Consider the following 15815-nt stretch of genomic DNA (forward strand, 5'->3'; position numbering starts at 1 on the left):
GACAGAGACATACAGAGAAAGAGAGACAGAAATAATGAGGGACATGCGTTGTATCAATACGCTTTCGTATAGTATCGATCTGAATGCGTGTGGAAGCAGGGTCAGCAGGTGCTTTTCTATGGCACAAAATTGAAAAGCTAATGTCCGCTGCATGCTGATCCCCCGGTCCCCCTACATTCTTTGAGAGGGCCTACTTTTAGCAGACCCTGAACATATACACTGCTAGCTCCCCGCGGGCAGCGGGTGATGAGAAAAGTTCATTTGTGAAGGAAATGAGGAACAGACGGAGCAGGATACAAGTGCAGGAAATGAGAATCCGACGTTGTATCTTTTGACTCCTCACATCTGGACCACAAAGACCGTCACGAAAAAAAAATATATATATAGCAAGACATAGGCCTTTGAAAAGTCTATTCGCGCGCGCTTTCACACACACACACACACACACACACAGAGGGAGGGGGGAGGGAGGGGAGAGAAAGAGGGTGGGGAGGGAGAGAATGTACATTTGCACAAGTTCGGACCCCTATCCAATATAGAAGACGGCTGATTAAAAACCCAAAGGTGTTGGACAGTAACAGCGACAACGGTTTGGAGCCACTCAAAAGTTAATCCACAAACCTTGTCCACGCTGACAGAGGACTACACGAGCAAGATGAATGTCCATGATCCTGAGAGGTAGCCAAACACCACATACCACGCGCGCACCCGCAGGCACAGATTCAATCCAACACTCAAGCAAGAATCCAGGTGTGAGAACAGATAGTGGGACGCCTGGGAGAATGAGGTAGGAGGGGAAGGAGTGAGTGAGAGAGAGAGAGAGAGAGAGAGAGAGAGAGAGAGAGAGAGAGAATTAATCAATGAATGAAGGGAGGAGGAAAGAATGGATGAATTATATATACTGAGAGTAACGGAGTAAACATACAATTTTTTTTTCATCCAGCCCTCTACAGAAAGGAGAAAAAATAAAGACAAACATTCTAAAATAAGAAATGAAAAAAATAATTGTATCAAACCAGCACAAACATACGTCTGACACGAATACCGTAGTAAAGGCGTATATATATATATATATATATATATATATATATATATATAAATATATATATATATATATATATATATATATATGTGTGTGTGTGTGTGTGTGTGTGTGTGTGTGTGTGTGTGTGTGTGTGTGTGTGTGTGTGTGTGTGTGTGTGTGTGTGTGTGTGTGTGTGTGTGTGTGAGAGAGAGAAAGAGAGAAAAAAAACAGGCAGACAGAAAGACAGAGACAGTGATAAGGATACAGTCAAAGATAAAGACAGACACTAAGACAGGCGCATGCACATACGGACAGATAAAGAAAGACTGAGATAAAGAGACTGACCAACAAAATAAACGGGCGGATAAAGAAAATAACAACTACTGTTACATGGCAAAGTTGTTACTATACATGAATCATGCTAACATGAATCATGCTTTACAACAACATTTCTGTGCATATGAATAGTGTCATGATACTGTTTTTAGCACTGATGTGATCAGAGCTATGAAACTATTCCATGAAAAATGCTAGTCTTGTGATTTGCTATCTATTGTACAACACATGCATCGGCACATCAATACCCTTTTGTTGCAACCAAAGTGATCATCAAAATACGGCTTTCGTTCTTCCAGCTTCTATCTTGATACTAACAGAGCGAAGTGGATCACTGGATCAAGTCAGATTAGACAGGCTCCTCTCTAATACAACGCATTATATCGTGTCTCTTTCCCTTTCTAGTTCCTGACTGCATAAAAGTGGGTGGTTTCAGATAAGTTGGACAGGGATCCGTGTCGCTATTGCCTTTCAACCAAAATGATAATAGATCATTGTTGTTGTTTTGGGTTTAACGACCTATTGGCTTTCGCCCTAAAGGTCAAGTTGTACGGTACCGGGGTCCTGGTTAATATGATCAATATGATTGTTTTATCAAAGTTATGAGAATATGATTTTTTTTAAATGGAATGCGTGTTGTGAGAATATGAATCTTTTATGGAACTGGCGTTTTAAGGTGTCTTCAGAAAGGGAGACAATGTGGGCTGAATTAAGGGGGAAAAAGAGGGAAGGAGAGAGAGAGGATGGGGGAAAGACGTAGCTTTCGGTAATATCTGTTGAAGGAAGCGAACTGAGAAACTTAAGTGCTTCTCCGTACAGCAAGACCAGTTACATATGAAATTCTCCATCAACATTATCAATTGACTGGTGTTATCACGAACGAGTGAACAACAAACTTCTCTAAGTGCAAACTTTGCCACTTTCGTTTAAATCAGCGACTTCCCTTTTACGAAGTCTATCAAGTCATTTTCTTCAATGGTACTTCTACTTCTTTCATATATTCACCTTCGATTCTATCATCCATGTATCCTGTTCCCCCAACTCATTATACAACTCCCCTGTCTTCTCATACTTATTTACTCATTTATTTTAAATAATAACATTCAAATGTATAAATTAATCTTTAACTATATGTCCACAATCACCGGTATGTGTGATGGGACATTAACAGGATTTTTCCATCATAGGTTCACCAGGCTTATCATCATCCTCCAGCCCACAGCTTCCTTTTACTGTACATCTGAAAATGCTGATACTCCAGCTCTATCTTGGAATGATTGATGGATTCCATACATAATGTATATAACCGTTTGTCAAAGGACTGGCATTCGTGGGGTCCACAATTACAAATGTTCTCCACCTTTTTTCCTACTTCTTTGGAGTCTTCTTTCCCTTCAACGCACAAATACATCCGTAGACACTCCGGCAGACTGACTGTTGAAGAGCTCAGCGGGTTTGGGGAACCCTGTAGAGCATGGGCAATGGGGCCCGATGACCTGAACCTGACAGGTCCATTGTTACCTTACACCCGGACCCTCTCACCCATGGAAGGTAGACAGCAACGTTACTTTCGTATTATGGACCAAACTTCCCTCCAGTTCAGTTCTGTGGTATCTGGCCAAGATGCTGTTTTGTGGATTTTTTTTTTTATTCCCCTTTATGCTTCAATGATTTTACGCTTTCTTGGGTTAAAAAAGAAAAAGAAAAAAAGAAAGTTTTATTCTGGTGACATCAGACTGTATCGCAGAGAGAGAGAGAGAGGACGGGGATGGGAGTGGGAGTGGGAGAATGACAAGAGAGAGAGAAAGAGTACTGGGGGGGGGGGGGGGGGAAAGAGTACTGGGGGGTGGGGAAAGAGTACTGGGGGGTGGGGAGAATGGGAAACCGACAAGAGAGTGAGAGCACTAAAGTTAATAAAGGTGTGCCATATGAAAGTTTAAACAACAACAGTGATAATAGTAATAACAAGAATTCTACAATAACAATGACGATAGCAGGTTCCTTGGATCACTAAGAAGAAGGTCCTTGGCGTCAAACCCTCTGGTGCACGGTGGTTGTGGTAAAAGTGTACTCTGTGAAAGGTTAACAATAACAACAATGATGATAACAATAATGACAAGAATAATATGATGATAATGAGAAGAACAACGACAATAACAATAATAATACTAAAAATCTTAATCAACTCACACTAGCAGCAGTCTTTATTTTCCTTGCTTGTTACAAGGGAGAACACTGACGGCAAAAATGACAAGCATTTTCAAAGATTTTGGAAATGTCCTTTCATGGGCACACGATTGCGCGTGCGCGCGCGCGTGCGTGTGTGTGCATTCTATTTCCTATACTTTGTTGTCACTTGAAGAGTGTGACTATGGAGGAACAGACTAAGATACATGGACAGGGAAACTGAATGTGATATAAGCATGCGGGCATTGCATAGTTTTGGTCACATGATATCGAACGCGTAACAAAAATTACACGTAAGAGGCATAGTTCTAGTCACATGATATCGGAAGATTAACACGACTTTTCGCGGGAATGGCATAGTTTTTATCACATAATCAGAAGATTAACTTACTTCATGCCTTCTTTCTGGATCCCCAGTTGTTTCACGTTTCGAAAAGGTTAAGCCTGGACAATACCCAATTACAGAAAACAAAGTTGCTGTCTGTTTTCGTCCCAGTGAGGAGAGATCGAAGGTAGCTGAACCACATTCCATGGCAGTCTTTTTGCACTTTCTTAAAAACTGCCATGCCAACAACCAGTCAATTCAAACTGCAATGGGAAGAATGGGAACAAAAGGAAACTACAAAGACCGTCATTTACGTTTCTCCTCTTCCTTACCTCAATATCAGCATGCGTGTGTGTGTGTGCGTGACAGAGGGAGAGAATGAGACAGAAATGGGGGAGAGAGAGAGAGGGGGGGGGGATATTGTGAGACAAAGTGAGAGCAAGAGACAGAGACTGGGATAGGCACAGAGGGAGTCCAGAGACAGAGACAGAGAGAGTGTGTGTGTGTGCGTATGTGTGTGTGTGTAGGCGAGTGATAGGCAGAGACAGAGAGAGAGAGAAAGAGAGAGAGAGAGAGAGAGAGAGAGAGAGAATGTGTCTGTGAGATAAGCACAGAGAGAAAAAGAGAGAGTGAGAGAGAGACTGAGACATACTGGCAAACAGAGAAAGAGGAAAAGACAGAGAAAAGGGGTGGGAGGGAAAGATAATGGATAGCATACCTGAAGATCAAGACTGGTTTTACGTCATTTTCGGAGGCACCCCACTAGGAATCCATTACAAACGGTGCACTTATCTCCGATGCAGACGACTGCTAACGTCATTGTGCAATTACCCATGAGCGAATCAATTACGCACGCGAAGGTACGCTTCATGAATATGCATAGCACGCGAGAAGATCGGATGGATCTTACCTGGCATTACACGGGAGAACTAAACAGATAATAAACATAACTGCTTTCGTGTGTGCATGTATTTGTGTGTGGTGGGTGTGTACGCGTGTGTGCGTGCACGTGCACACAAGCGTACGAAGATACGCCATCATGTGACTGCACGTGTGCACTATACCTCTGCAGAAAAAAAAAAGAATACCATAAAGTTTTCCTACAGCTAATCTCTCTCGTCTCTGATATGACCACAGTCAATTCAAAGCTGAAATGCAGCGTCTGTTTTCAAGATTACCTATTTGTATGTATTCTTCACACGATGAGAGACACAGACACTCTTCCATAAGAAACTATCGGGTTGGGACAGAGGACAGAAGCACTGATCATTTTCCCACTCGACCAGAATTCGTCGTCGTTCGCTTTAAACAGGCACGTTGATGACCGCGATGAAGTACGGGTGGAGATTCTCTACAGAGCCGAAGATCTCCTGCCTCTGATCTTCGTCTCTGCGGGCCACAGTCGCACCATAATCACTTCATCTTCTCTGGAGAGAAGACATAATGATCTCATCTTATAGCACTGTAATAGGGATGGAGATGTAGCCATCTTCGCTGTTGTTTTTCTTTCACGAGACTTATTATGTGATTCATTCATGTCAACATTAAACGTTATGTATATGCCATTCTTCTTCTTATTACCATCATTATTATTTCTCCATGACCTGAGATAATGCAGTGAGAGGTTGCTGTATCAGGCAGGAATGCTCTTAAGTTCAAAAACGGCTGCAGTGAGCTCGTCCGGTTCCATGTCCTTGGGATAGTGTGGAATGACAGCCTGTCAAAGACGACTATCCGGCTGTCTACGATCTGCCTCTTTCTGCTCTGCAAACCTTGTCGCCGCAACATCTAGAGCCTTCACCCCACTTTTTTTTCTTGAAAGATGCTTACTGCTGGACTTTCCGTCCGTTAAGAAGAATTAATGCAGCCTTAACACATGCAGTCCTCGTGGTACAATGCTCCTTACTAATGAACACTGTGTGTGTGTGTGTGTGTGTGTGTGTGTGTGTGTGTGTGTGTGTGTGTGTGTGTGTGTGAGAGAGAGAGAGAGAGAGAGAGAGAGAGAGAGAGCGTGCGCTCGCGTGTGTGTATGTGTGCACGCGTATGTGCGCGTATTTATAAACACACAAAAGCTGTTGAGAATAATAATCAGAAGGGCAGGTATCCCGTTTTGGGTTTGACAAAGGCTGGGTTCAGGTTCAGCACTGAAAAGATAAAGAAAAAAAAAGAAAAAAAAGAGATCGTTTCGGTTTGGATTGGTTAGCAAACAAATATCGAGAATAAAACTGGCAACAACTGTCTTTGGCCCAAGTGGTCAGAATCCAAGAGTCTAGTTTAATGGATAGAACGTTTCATGGTGGGTTCCGAACCTCAGACGCCTTTGTTCATCCTCCAAACAAAGCATGGTGTGTGTCATGACACACACGGCGCCTGGCCTCTTTACCATACGGCTTTTCTCCTCGCTGGTCTGGACGTCGTTATTCCATCTTCCTTTCCATCCCATGATTGTGACGGCTTGGTTCCAAATGAAGCATTCTCCCGTGCATTTGTTTTGGAGTTACTTATCTTCTTTGATTTGGCAAAAATGTCAGTGGTATCGCCCAGTAACGAAACTGTTCGGCCTGTTACGTTGAAAGCCTTTTTCGTTACATCTTCGAGGCATACTTTCTTGTATCCAGAAGATTTAACAAAGCAGGCTACTGGCTCGGGTGCGGGCATGCGCGTGGTTGCGTGCGTAAGTGTATGTGTGCGCGCGCGCGTGTATGTGTGTACGCGTGAGCACGCGCTTATGCGTCGCGTTTGAGACAGTGCGAGCGAGAGGGACAGGAAAGGTGAAGACATTATGACAGCGAGACAAACAGATGAGATGCAGAGACACACACAGACAAAGAACACGCATAAACAATTATGTGCACGCACGCGCGCGCGCGTGTGTGTGTGCGTGCATGCGTGCGTATGTGTATGTGTGTTTGTGTGCATGCGTGAGCACGCACTTGTGCGTCGCGTCTGAGAGAGTGCGAGCGAGAGAGCGAGAGGGACAGGAGGGGTGACGACATTATGACAGCGAGACAAACAGATGAAATGCAGAGACACACACGGACAAAAAACGCGCATCAACAATAATGCGCACGCACGCGTGCGAGTGCGTACGTGTGTGTGTGTGTGTGTGCACGCGTGAGCACGCGCTTGTGCACCGCGTTTGAGAGACTGCGAGCGAGAGAGCGATTGTGTGTGTGTGTGTGTGTGTGTGTGTGTGTGTTTGTATGTGTCGCTGTGTGTCTATGTCCGTGTGTCTGTGTGCGTAAAGATGAGACAGACAGCCAGAGGTACAACACACAGAGCACGCGCATGATTCACTCCTTGTTTACATGTGACATTTTAACGTCATCAAAGAAAAAAAAAATAAATCAGAGATAATTTTCATCGCGCAAAGCTTTCGCACTAATCAATGTTATGTTTCTATAGACATAAAGAGTATGCGCTGCTCCACCATGACAAAATGTCAGAATCATAAATGGCACCGTGACTCATGTAAATAAAACGAGTGGGCACTGCCGATGAGAGCGAACAAGAGACCCCACCCCCACCCCGCCTCCCTAATCGCACACAATTGCTCAGCTACTGTATTGTATTATAGTACTGGCTGAACATTGTCCTGTTTTTTTTTGCGTTGAGAAGATCATTGCCTGAACGGTTCTCACGTCCCTCTCACCCCCTACCAACCCCCTTCTGAGATACAATGTTAGATAGTTGCCTTACACCTTGCCTTTGCCAGAAAATCTGGAATAGTCGTCAGGTGTTTGATCCGCCACATCTGTCTATCTATACAGCCTTCACCCAGTTCGGCATTGCCTTCATCCACGCATCGCATTCTCAGAGCTGGAAATTCCAGGATAATTTTCAGTTTACGTGGAGCGGTGGCCTGGTGGTAATGAGCCCGACTAGGAAGCGAGCGTTTACGAGTTCGAGTCCCACACGACCGGAATTTTTACTCCCCCCTTCACTAGACCTTGAAAAGTAGTGATTGGATCGAGTGCTAGTCGTTCGGGTGAAACGATAAACCGAAGTCCTCTGTGCAGCGTGCGCTTTGGCGCAAGAACCGCGGCCAACAAAATGGTTGTCCCTGGCAAAATCCTGTAGAAAAAAAAAATCAACTTCGGTAGAAAAACATACACTTGCAGACAGGAAAATAAAAGAGAGAGAGAGAGAGAGAGAGAGAGAGAGAGAGAGAGAGAGAGAGAGAGAGAGAGAGAGAAAAGAAGAAAAAAAGGCGGCGCTGTGTGGTAGCGCGCTCTCCTAGTGGACAGCAGTCCGGATTTCACACAGAGAAATCTGCTGTGACAAAAAGTAATACAATATAAATAACAATACAATATGATAATTGTCCTGGGGACAAATTTATATAAAACTAATCTACTTGTCCCCTCCCTCCCTAAGTAAACAGACGGTTAATTGAGGTAACTACCCGTTGGAGGAGGATGTCGTTGTTAAAGTGAAAATAAGGAAGGAGGGGGCGTTGGGGGGCGGGGGGCGACAGGTCTGCACTGAAGCTGACTGCCCAGTCACCCTTTCACTGAGAAAGTCCAAAACTAACTGCCCAACCAACAAGTGGAGAGAGCATTTTCCACTTGCCCGCTAGGTGTGATCACGTTGTCCCGGGCAATCCCAAGGGTGGGTATTTCCAGTTCAGTCAGGTCATACCCACAGCCCACCCCTCAGTCAGCAGAAAACAGCCCCACTCAGCAACACCCCGACCTCCATACGAAGTCTCTGGTACAGGAAGAGAAAATCGCCTGTTCAATATGCAACTTATCGTCTGTGTAAAAAAAACATTCCTTCGTAAGTTCGTACAATGATGAAAGTTGCATGTCCAGACTGAGCAGATTCCTGCAAATTGGAAAACCGGACTGCTGGGATGAAAGAGTTTCCATTAATGAATTTAATCAATCGTATTGGCAGAAACAACGGAAGAAATAATACACATGCAGGAAGACCGAGAACAATTTGCAGGAGTGGGAAGTAGAACAGGAAAGGAGGGAAAAACGGATGAAAATGCCAACAGCGAAGGGAGACCAGGGAAGGAGAAGATGGAAGGAGAAATAAGACACAAGTAAGATGATGAACAGAAGAGAAAGAGGATGAAAACAACGAGATGATAACAATGAAAGAAAAAAATAATGGGGGGGGGGGGGGGGGTATAACGAAAAGTTTCAGGAATAGTACGAAGAAAAAAATCTCGGGACGGTTCCAGCCGAACAGAATCTATGATGGCTTTTAAAATAACGTCACTCCTGACAGGCAGACCAATACCTGCCTCCATCCCTCACCCCCTTCTCTCTACCCTTCCCCCTAAACTCCCCTACCCCCACCCCCTCCCCCAGCCATAACTGACTGCGCACAACACGCACTGGCCATGACTTCTGTCAGATGGTAAAGACCGATTCTGGCTCTGCCTGGCAGATCACTGCATAAAACGAGATAGACGGGGTATGGGGGCCAGAGGGCCAGGCGTGGTGCGGTACCGTTCCCCCAGGTGTAGTCAAGGTGAGTCGCCAGGTGATAAAGCAAGCTGGGCAACAGGCATGCACAACGCCCGGCGCTACCACATCACACACGCACCCTCCCCCGCCCCAGCTCCCGTCAATTAGAAATGCGGGGGAGGAAAGGATACATGGAAAGTGAAGAGGGCACGTGCGAAAGGTTGTGTTTACTTCGAACATAAATTTCAGTTTCAGTTTCTCGAAAAGACGTCACTGAGTTCGGATAAATCCATACATACGCCACACCACATGTGCTAGTCAGATGCCTGACGAGCATCATAACCAAACGCGCTGGTCAGGCCCCGTCAGCCAAAACCACAACCACCACGATCTTTTCCTGGTCCAAATCAAGTCAAATATGGACAGTCCCTGTCGAAATCTCTCTCTCTCTCTCTCTCTTTCTCTGTGTGTGTGTGTGTGTGTGTGTGTGTGTGTGTGTGTGCGCGCGCGCGCGCGCCAATCAGAGTGGATGTCCACACCAGAATTTTGCCAGACAACACTTCCGTCGCCGAGGGTTCTTTTTCGGTGGGCCAAGTGCGCGCTGACACGGGACCTCGGTTTATCGTCTCACCCGAAAGACTGATTCCGTTCGTCAAGCACTGGCTATGACTATAGTCTGATGGAAGAGAATGATTCTGGCTGGCAACAGGTCACTGCATAAAACGGGACAAAAACGAGGTTGGGGCCAGGAGTGGTGCGTGGAATACAAGGAAACGTGCAAGAAGAACGTGTCAAGGTTGATTTTTTTTTTTTTTTTAATGTGCAGACTACATAGACAAAAAGAAAGATTAGAAGGGGAGAAATGAAAGACTTGGAAGTTGGCAAGGAAAACTTAACAGCAGACCAATTGGTACGGGAAGACAGAACTGGTAGAAGAAAAGACAATGTATGTAAGAATTTTTTTTATTTTTTAGATAATAAATATTGTTTAAAAAAAAAATACTGTAATGAATGTCTACAACAGTCGTCGGCGAGATTATCAAAACTATAAAACTATTAAAGGGAGCGTTTTCTAGCGCATGCGTTTATATACGAATTCGCGTGCATGTTTATAAGTTGGAGGGGTATGGCGTGGATCGGAAAGTTAACACATAATCATTGAGACCATAAAAATAGTATCCTTCGTGTATGGGAAACAGAACTGCGCACGACATGAAAAGGGAGGTGAAACCCATGTGTCCTACCAACATGCTTCTCCTCCCCTCCACCCCTCTCTCTCTCTCGGCTCTCTCCGCTCTGGTTGTGTTTCATGTGATCCAAGCACACCACGATCTTCCAATTATCTCCCCTGCTGACCTTGGGCTCTGGCCAAATTCATTAGAAAAAGCCATTACACGCTAAACACCACTGATAAACGGTATTTATTATATACCAAGCCTCGTAAAGACCAGATGATGAGTCCCTGTAATGAGTTACTGAGTTAAAAATCACGATAAGCTCCGGGGGAAAAGAAGATGGGATCCCTGTTAAACATGTCTATTTTCCAGTGCTAACACTGAGTCGTCTAGAAGTAAATTTTCGGACCCTTTAAAAGTTGCAGTTGCACGCTACATGTCTTCAAAACTGAAAACTCTTCCGTAATGTATAACTGAGAAAAATAAAAAAAATTATGCAAATTCTCGAGTAACGAGACAACGTGACCTCGCCCTTTCATTAACTAATGGAAGAGGAGAACCGATCGAAATCGGCGGCACGTTCGGAAGAGTAGACTTGTAACATAAAGGCTCCGAAAGTTCAAGGCGAGCGCCAGGCCGGATCAGGGATGTCTTTCGGTACTACAACCAACAACAGCAGCTGCTGCAGCTGCAGGGTGTATACTCGGGAAGGCACAGAACGCGGGCTGTTTACGGCTAACAGCCTTTGGTCGTGGCGCCTGCAGTGCTGTCTGCTCTTTTATGCCTTACAACACGGGCATCGCCGCTGACTGACAAAATGTAAGTAGACAGACACACTGACGAATAATCAAGAAAGAATTGATGGATAACGAGTATGGTTGGAGAGTGTCAGTGGAAGGAGGAGAGGGGGGGGGGGGAAGCAAAAGAGATACCTGAGGTGAGAATGAATAGAGACATAGAGAGACAAAGTGAGACAGACATAGGGCAGGACAGACAGGGGTAAGGGGAGAAAGACAGCATTCATATAAACAGGTTTTAAATCGACAGGAAGTCGGTATAGTTTTCCCTTGGTTTTTCAGGGCTCGGTAGAAGAAAGAATATTGCATACACCCGTAAATGTAAAAACTGCACAAAAATGCAGAAGTTTTAATTTCATAACATGACACTGAAAACATTTTCAAGTATCCATTGTATAAATGCAGGCAGTCAGATCATCTGCCGAACCTTTCATATCACGCGCGTGCTCATATCTATCCTCATGCACTGTCTCACCTATTTCTGTCGTCTTTGAATGTTTAGGTGATTGTATGCGTCCGTGTCCCGTGTGAATGAATCTCTCTCTCTCTCTGTCTCAGTCTGTGCGTGCATGCGTGCATGGCGTGTGTGTGTGTGTGTGTGTGTGTCAGTGTGTGCGTGCGTGTGTGCGTGTGTGTGCGTGCGTGTGTGTACGTGTGTGTGTGTGTGTGTGTGTGTGTGTGTGTGTGTGTGTGTAGCGGGAACGGATCGAAGAAATACTGTGTTAAAGCATCAACAACAAGGACGAAAGGTCAATGTTGCATATGAATTGTCGATCTTCTTGATCTGGTTATCAAATGAGTCGGGGTGGTAGGAACTGTAGAGGGGGGATATGGGGGTAGATACCTACTGACATAATTAAATGATACGAGTAAAATTGGTAATGTCAAGCAAACGATGGCAGATATGTACTCTCACTGTGATTACTACCACGAACACGTTGATTTATCTTTCTCATATAATGTTGCATTTCCTTCTGTGCTGATTATTTTTTTCTCACCTCCAGCGGATCTTTAACCCACGCTATCACCTCCGTTTCAGCAACTCGACTGTCACTCCAGTACTGACCTGTCCAACCACACCCGACGCTTTATCAGTCACCACCCACGGCGCTACTCCATAGTCTCCACAGACTCACGGATGCCTATCTCTATCTCTGAATCGGGATTCAGGAACACAAGCTAAGTCCACGCATGAAGAACAAATTAGGTCAATCACTTACCGCCGGCTCCAGTTTCTTTGTTTTCGTTGATAACATTTATCTTTTACGCCAATGATTTATCTGCATTTGATAGGCTACTTGCATCGATTTGTTAAATGCATACCATGATAAGTCTAACTGTATCAAGTTTGGGCCGTTATGTCTTTGCGGGTCGACTGAAGCTAGCCAGCTGTATTTTATTAGTTATATTTTGCATGGACTTAAGATCCAATCGGTTAGAGACTGTTTATGTCTTTTCCAACGATTACCTTTTGATTTCAGAATACCAAAACGCAACCAGAGAGAGACAGAGACAGACAGACAAGACTGACAAAGAGATACTTTTATAGCGCCTCTCCTAAGTCAGAGACAAAGCTCAAAGCTACACACACGTGCGTATGCACACGAAGGTTCAGGCACAAGCAAGTCTGCACATTTTTTTAAAGTTGACTTTGGAAATCGGAAAAATCTCCACGCCCAGAGAGTGACTGGAGCTGAGACAGAAAAATACATATATTACACATAAAGGATAAAAGTTAGCAGAGTATCAAAAATAAACAAATAAATAATTCTTCAAAAAATACATGAGAAAAGAAAGGGAAGTCAGCATCCATGTTATGTCCTTGTTCAAGATTAGACTCACTTCAAAAAACGGTTCCTCCCGAACAGCTCTTCTCGCTCTCCCTCACCTACCCCCAACTCTGTCATAAGACCCTGCTGTGCTTGTTTGTATATTGTACCCCTTCATGAGGGGCAATGATCGTTATATGAATAAAACATCCGCATCTCTCTCTCTCTCTCTCAATAATGTGCTTGTTTGTATGTTGTACCCCTTCATGAGTAGCAATGGTCTTTTTATGAATAAAACATCTCTATATATACACATATATATCTCTCTTTCTCTCTCTCCCCGCTCATCCAACGTCACTATGCCGCTCGCCAGTTGCCTTATCCGTGTTAGAGCATAAAAGGGTAAACAGCTTAAAGACTGATAAGTTCACACACACACACACACGCACACTCACACATAAGTAAAACACGAACACACAATAAACGACGACTACTAAAGACTGAGAGAGTGAAATGATTCTTAATCTCTATTAACTCAATAACTGTGGAAAAAAAAAAAAAATAAAGTGTTTTCAGCCCTCCGTATAAATCATTCCTTGCCGCGTCGATTTCCCTTTTGAGCGCGACATGATACACATCACCAGCAACATAGCGGCAGCGTTCAGCATTATGGCACATCTGTAACTACCTGCGATCGATCACGAATAAAATAGTTTGCATGCCCATCTTGGCTTCTGTCCGCGCGCGCGTGTATGTGTATGCGTGTGTGTATGCGCGCGTGCCGGTGTGTGTATGTATACGTATGTATGTATGTGTGTGTGTGTGTGTGTGCGCGCGCGCACACCAGTGTGCAGTGCGTGCATGTGTGCGTACTGGTACGTACAAGCAATTGGTGCCTTCCTATTATAGTCATGGATATTGTTCGATGGAGGATACACATGACTTGATAAGACACACTCCAACACTTACTCTGTCTTGCTCGCGCATGTACATAAATGGGCGCACGCACTCCGATACTCATGCACACACACAGCCTGTAACACACACACACACACACACAGATTGTCACACACACACACACACACACACACACACACAAACCCGGCGGCACACTTTGCGCATGTACACTGAAATCTCTCATGCAACCCGGCCCTCTGGTTTCAAATTTACCATGATTATTTAGTGGGCCAAGAAACAGGACTCCCCTTCAATCCTTTTAAGATGAAATGAACGATGTGGTGAAACCCAGTAAAAAAAACAAAACAACAACAAAAAACAATAACAAATCTAAACGTTAACAAGAAGAAAAAGAAGACCGAGAGAAGATGATGATGAAGAAGGACACGAAGACGAAGCGGATATTGGAGTACATGGTTGTGCCACGAAGGTAACCTATGTGTAACACCTTGCAGTATCGACTGATCAATGACAGATCCGTACTGGGTACCAACACGTCAATCATCACTGTTTCCAAGCTGTCGTTCTTATAGTTTAACGTACTATAAATTGATAATAGCTACAGCTGTTTACATTATATGGATACAAACAGTCCGCCACTGTTCAGTAAACGGTAAGCAAACTGGAATGATCACGTTTATGAAGAAGTTACTCTATTTCACGACTGCAAGTTGTCGTCAGTGTAACAAATGCGGCCGGGTGAGTATGAGTGCTCCTGTGCATGTGTGCACGTGTGCCAGTGAGTGTACTGTTGGAGTGAGGCATAGCGCGGCCGAGAGGAAGACACTGAGACGAGACAGTTGGAGTGACAAGTTAAAAGTTCAAAACAAACTGCCTTGGTGAGTTGTGTATGTCAGTTAAACAATTTTTTTTTAAATTCAGTTTTCGCTACAGCCCAGAATACAACTTGATCTAATTCTACTCTGAGTGAGTACTGCGTACTGCCAAGACAAAGCTGAATAAAGCGGAAGGAGATGAAGAAAAGGGTAAAAACAAACAAACAACAAAAACAAAAAAACCAACACACACACACACACCTGAAAACAAGCACGTGCCGTGGTAGGACACACAGAGAGGGGAAAACATCTAAAAACAAACAAACGTGAATGCCACACTGTTTAACAATGCCATTCTACACGTCGAAAGCATATAAAAAATAAAAGAGAGAAACGCGCAACCAGTTCTCATCGCTTCAAAAGACAATTAAAACACCACTTACCCTCCGCTCTCGCTGGATACTCGCACGGGTTAGGGTTTCAAGTATTACACAGTGTACAGTAGTAGGGCTGGTCGCTAAGTGAACACGCTGTAGCTTTCTGTAACACTGAAGAAGCCCGTAACCGGCACTGAGCTGGAAGAGTGTGGACTTGTGTGTTGTTGAGGTTTTGATCGTCGTTTTATCAACTGGGTGGAGCGGTTTACCCTACTCTTCACTCGGACAGAACCACTGTTTGATTGAATCTCCCCACTGGGGCTCTGTGAATCGCGCACCTGATAACACGGACTTGTCTTCAGCCTCTTCGCTCAAGTTGTCGCGGAAGCTCACTACAGAACTTGCAGTACTTAGGCCTACATCACAAGCGTAACGGTATGGCCTTACAGAATAACAGTTGCAGCAGCACTGAGTGGTTCAAGTTACTGGTACCTACTCCAGACACTGTTCATACTGTGGCAAAAAAACTGAAATACTTCAGTCAGCGAAAGTGTGGACTTCTGAGTTCTGCAAAGAACAATGAAAAAACTAACAGAAGGGTTGTTGTTCAAAAATAGTCACGAAAGCTTGTGGATCTGCATACTTATACTTGTTGTAGTTATTCGACTCACC

The 15815-nt window shown here is 44.3% G+C and overlaps 1 protein-coding gene across 3 annotated transcripts in view; it reads right to left on the reverse strand.

The window, feature by feature from the left end:
* Positions 1 to 15815, reverse strand: part of LOC143281086 (uncharacterized) — a 61454-nt gene that overhangs the window by 44379 nt on the left and 1260 nt on the right. The window contains exon 2 of one of the 3 annotated variants that reach the window (XM_076586024.1): positions 15210 to 15656. The exons of 1 other annotated variant lie outside the window; for it this stretch is intronic. The gene's annotated coding sequence lies outside the window, so the exon portion shown is untranslated. Of the gene's footprint in view, positions 1 to 15209; positions 15711 to 15815 lie in introns of all 3 variants that reach the window. One more of the 3 variants, XM_076586026.1, reaches the window with a different exon arrangement.

This window comes from Babylonia areolata, chromosome 4 (genome assembly GCF_041734735.1).
Source record: "Babylonia areolata isolate BAREFJ2019XMU chromosome 4, ASM4173473v1, whole genome shotgun sequence".
Classification (NCBI taxonomy): domain Eukaryota; kingdom Metazoa; phylum Mollusca; class Gastropoda; order Neogastropoda; family Buccinidae; genus Babylonia; species Babylonia areolata.